This window comes from Chrysochloris asiatica, unplaced genomic scaffold (genome assembly GCF_000296735.1).
Source record: "Chrysochloris asiatica unplaced genomic scaffold, ChrAsi1.0 scaffold00107, whole genome shotgun sequence".
NCBI lineage: Eukaryota > Metazoa > Chordata > Mammalia > Afrosoricida > Chrysochloridae > Chrysochloris > Chrysochloris asiatica.
In genome coordinates this window covers 5,066,157-5,071,523 of record NW_006408625.1, presented here as the reverse complement: position 1 = coordinate 5,071,523, position 5,367 = coordinate 5,066,157, and the positions used below count along the sequence as shown (strand labels likewise).

The 5,367-nt window shown below is 38.6% G+C and overlaps 1 protein-coding gene across 1 annotated transcript in view; it reads right to left on the bottom strand.

The window, feature by feature from the left end:
- The window catches only part of ERCC6L2 (excision repair cross-complementing rodent repair deficiency, complementation group 6-like 2), a 124,823-nt gene that overhangs the window by 93,469 nt on the left and 25,987 nt on the right, over nucleotides 1-5,367 (bottom strand). The window lies entirely within an intron of this gene.

Sequence of the window (5,367 nt, the reverse complement as noted above, 5' to 3'; positions counted from 1 at the left end):
AAAATGATGTATATGTCTTTTCTAAAAGTTCATTAAAATAAATTCTATAGCCACAGTGTGGATAAATTTTGACTCATTTTGTATATGTTAACATTAACAGAAAAAGAATTCTTGCACTTTCACCTGTTCTATGATAAATTCTACCTGCTGAATTAATTCTCTCTTATCATATCAGTTAGGACACTATCTTTGCACTTTTTCCTATCTATAGCAACTACGTCTTTATATACTATATTAGAATAAATCATGCCCATAGATGAACAAAAGAATGTCAATTTTAGAAGAGATCAACAGATTACAACATTCTGAATAACTGCTACCCTCCAAAAATTAAGAAAGACAAACAGAAAAAAAGAATGTAAGCCTCATTTAATTTAAAAAGAGCAAACAATATTTTCTCAATTGGATCTTGGTGTAAATTTAAGCTCCAGTTTCTTGACAGATATGTTAACTTAGGAAAATTAGTTAGCTACTCTAAATAACATCCTTACAAATATCAGTATATATATATGGATATATTGTATGCGTATACATACATACATACATACATACATACATATATACATATGTTGTTGTTAAGTTTCGTCGAGTAGGTTCTGGCCCATAGCAACCTGTATAGGGTTTCCGGGGAGCTGCTGGTTAGCTTGAACTGCTGATCTTGTTGGTGTGTTGCTGAGGGTTAATGCGCTAGACCACAAGGTTGGTTTGAGCCACAAGGTCAGAGGTTCAAACTCACCAGGTGCTCCTCAGAAACCCTACACAGAGTTGCTAAGGAATTGACTTAACAGCACTTAACAACAATATATATAGATATAGATAGATATAGGTATAGATATATAGAGAGAGTGAGTGAGTCCTGATGTGGTGCTGTAGGATAGCTCTAGATCCAAAGATCAGTTTGAACAAAGTCGGCAGTTCAACTTCACCAACCACTCTGCGGAAACCCTATACAGGGTCGCTAGGAATCAAAACCAACTTGACAACACTTATCAACAACAAAAACAATATGTATCCATCACTCATCTATCAATTTGTCATACCATAGTGACTTGTGTGTTGATGTAATACTGCAAGCTATGCCATTGGGATTTGAAGTGCCAGCAGGGTCAGCCATGGTAGACAGGTTTCAGCTGAGCTCTCAGACTAAGACAGACTAGGAAGGAGAGGCAGACTACTTCCAAATGTTTAGCCACTGAAAACATTATGAATAGGAATGGAATACTGTCAGATACCACCAGAATGCTGAATATTGAAACATTAAGAATAGCACCAGATTATTGTCAGGTATAGTGCAAAATGATGAGCCCCAAAGTACAATTGACCACGATGATACGAATGGATAAAAGCTTTCAGGACCTTCATTTGCTGATGGGGCATAAATCAAAATGAGGACGAAACTTACGGTTCGGGCAACAGTAATGAAAACCAGGTAGGGAGCTCTCCGTGGTGAAGGGACTGGGATCTCAAGAAAGAAGCGCTCATAGAACAGCCCCAGAGCTCCAGATCTACCATAAGAACCAAGATGTCAGTTTCCCACACTAGCAAGTGAAAAAAATCATGATATTAAGGAAAATACTGCAAGTTAGGAGTCTGGAGGCAGGACTCCCTCTGCGGGCACCCCGTCCTGGCAGAGTTTAGAGGGTGGGGCTACAGCCAGTCTGGCTCAGAAAACCGGTGCTAAAAGCCATGCAGAGACATTTGCAAAAAAAAAAAAAGAGGCGTAGGAAACTACACATTTCTCCCTCTTTTTCCCTGTACTGCCTTATTTGTTCAGCCTGGACAACATCAGGTGGGACAGTTTTCCCACAGTACAGAGAGAGGGAGCTTGGCAGTGACATGATGTCCGCCGCAGAGACACAGCCCTAAAATTTTCTCCTGCGGGACCCTTACTGGCTGTGTGCCGTGGAGTCGATTTCAATTCCAGGCAACCCTGTGCAGGGTTTCTGGGACTGTGGGTATTTGTAGGAACGGAGCACCTCGCCTTTCTCCCACAGTGCAACTCGTGGTTTTGAGCTGCTGACCTTGCGGTTTGCGGCCCTATTTGGAGCTGCTGCCTTACCTGAGCTCCCTGCACAGCACCCATATAAAGCAATCTGTAAAACTCCAACATAAAAGGACTCAACCATCTTGAGAATTGTGCTGTGCACACAGACACCAAACTGACCTTCAGAGACAAAAAAATAGTGGACGATCTTTCTCCCATTAACTTCTCAATATCCACCTGTGCAGTTCTACAGTAGTGACTAGAGGAGAGGCTTGAGTAAGCACACACCCTCACTCACTGCTAGAGGCTTCTATGTGACACACACACTGCCTGTGTAGCTCAGGACAGTCAACTACAGCTTCATTTCTGTTCCAAAGTGGTGGTTTTTGTGTCTGCATTTATATTGCTTCTGCTTTTGGTCCTTTTGATCACACATCTTTCCTGGAGGTAGGAGCTTTTTCTCTCTACGTTACCCAAGAAGAGACAGCAATTGTGGCCATATAGCCAAGCTATAAGCATACCCCATAATATTTCACAACTGAGACACCTGCTAAGCATTACATATGAAAAGGGAAGCCTATCTCCTGATCATATTTACCAGGAGACATCCAGTAAGCTTAATAGCAAATAACACACAATCAATTAAGCTTTAAAAAAGTAAATAAATAAAATAACTATCATAAATGATGAATAAAAAACAACAAACGATATCAAAACATGTCCAAAACCAGAAAAGAGTAGCTGAGACAAATGAGCTGGAGACACACAAAAGCTTTCTAGAGGAGAAAGAGCAGGTTTTGGATATGGCTGAGAAATAATTCAGAAGAATGATACGGAAACAAATTCAAATGCTCCAAAAAGTAGTGGAGGAAAACAAGGAAGAAGTCAGGAAAGTACTACAGGAGCAATCAAATAAGATTGACACAGCATTGGAAACAATTCAAAACCTGCAAAAAGAGGTCCAGATGATTAATAATAAAATATCAGAAATAGACAAGACACTGAAAGGGGAAAGGAGTAGAATAGAAGAGATGGGAGCCAGAACTAGCAATCTGGAAGATAAATCTCTCAATACAGCTAACAGCAAGCAGAAAAAAGGATTAAAAAAAAATCTGAAGAGAGTCTATGATTCATGCTGGTTAACATGAAGAGGAACAACTTAAGAATTACTGGCATTCCGGGACAGTAAGAATCAGAAAAGTCCACAGAGGAGATAGTTGAAGAGGTTCTGGAAGAAAATTTCCCTAACATCTTGAAAGATGAGAAGATAAACATTCAAGAAGCTGAACATGCCCTAGGGAGGATAGACACCAAAAGAAAGTCACCAAGACATATAATAATCAAGCTCTCCAAAATCAAAGACAAGGAGCGAATACTAAAGGCAGCCAGGGAGAAGAGAAATGTCACTTAAAAAGGCAAGCAAATCAGATTAAGCTCTGACTATTCAGAACAAACCATGCAGGCAAGAAGGCATTGGGGAGATATATACAAAGCACTGCAAGAAAAAACAACAAAAAACTGTCAACCAAGAATAGTCTATCCAGCAAAAGTATCAAACGAATACGCTGGTGTGATCAAGACATTCCACGATAAACAGAATCTGAGAGATTTTATCAAAACTAACCCGGCACTTCAAAACATCCTAAAGGAAGTTCTGTGGACTGAGAACCAACAAGAACAGACAACAAACAGAGATTGGCAGGTGTGGCAATACCACCTGGAACTCATTCATCAGATAGCAGAGTCCAGAACAGAACAAAACTAAAACAGCAAACTCAAAAGGAGCTGGGATATCAAACGAAGATAAAAATTATATCAATGCCAAAGAAGGGACAAATGTAGCAACAGAGACACAGGTGGTGAGGGTGTTAGGTAAATTACAGGATACAATTGTTGTTGTTGTTGTTAAGTACCGTGGAGTCGGTTCCAACTCATAATGATCCTGCACAGGGTTTCCGAGGCAGTAAATCTTTAGGGGAGCAGAATGACTCATCTTTCTCCCATGGAACCACTGGTAGTTTCACACTGCTGACCTTGAGGGTAACAACTTGAATTGTAAACACTATGTTACCACAATGGATTCTCTTAAGTGGTGAGAAAAGTTAGTAGACTATAAGGTAACCCCAAAGATACTTAATACTTGACAACTTACCATGAAAATGAACTTCCAAGAAGAACAAGCAAACATGAAAACCAAGAAGAAACTGAAAAGAAATAGCACACAAAACACAAACCCAACACAAGAAGGCATGCAGAACAAAAGAATGAACAGCACTACCAAAAAAGTAACAAAATTAAAGCAATTAATTCAGACTTATCAATAATTACATTGAATGTCAACAGATTAACTGCACCAGTGAAGAGACAGAGATTGGCAGAATAGATAAGAAAACAAGACACTTCAATATGCTGCCTGCATGAGACACACCTTACACACAAAGACAAAAACAGACTAAAAGTTAAAGGATGGAAAAAATTTACCAAACTGCAACAATTAAGAAGCAGGAGTGGCAATACTAATCTCTAACAAAGTAAACTTTAAGATAAAAATAAGCATAGAAGATAAAGAAGGATACTGTCTCATGATCAAAAGGTCAATTGAGCAAGATGACATAACCATAATAAATATATACACTCCCAATGAAAGAGCACCAAGATACATGAAGCAAACCTTACTAAAATTTAAGACAGAAATAGATAAATCTACAATTACAGTGGGAGATTTTTAACATGTCACTCTCAAAAAGGGACAGAATAACCAGAAAGAAACTCGACAAAGTTACAGAGGAACTAAACAACACAATCAACCAACCTGACCTCATAGATGTACACAGAGCATTCAATTCAACGACAGCACAATATACATTCTTCTTTAGTGTGCTTGGAACATTTTCCAGAATTGACCATATGTTCTGTCACAAAGCAAGCCTCCATAAATTTACAAACATCAAAATTCTACAGAGCATCTTTTCAGACCACAATGCTATAAAACTAGAAATCAACAATAAGAAGACCAAGGAAATAAAGTTGATTACATGGAAACTGAACAACACCCTGCTGAAAAGCGACTTGGTAGTAGAAGACATTAAACATGAATTCACAAAGTTTCTAGAAACAAACAAGGATGAAAACACAACATACCAAAATCTTTGGGACACAGTAAAAGCAGTGCAAAAAGGACAATTTACTGTGATAAATGCACACATCCAAAAAGAAGAAAGAACCAAACTTAACACATTAACACAGGATTTTCAACAATTAGAAGCAGACCAGCAGAGGAGACCCACAGTCACCAAAAGAAAGGAAATAATAAAGATAAGAGCAGGAATAAAGAGATGGAAAACCGAAAAACTATAGAAAGAATCAACAGGACAAGAAGCTTG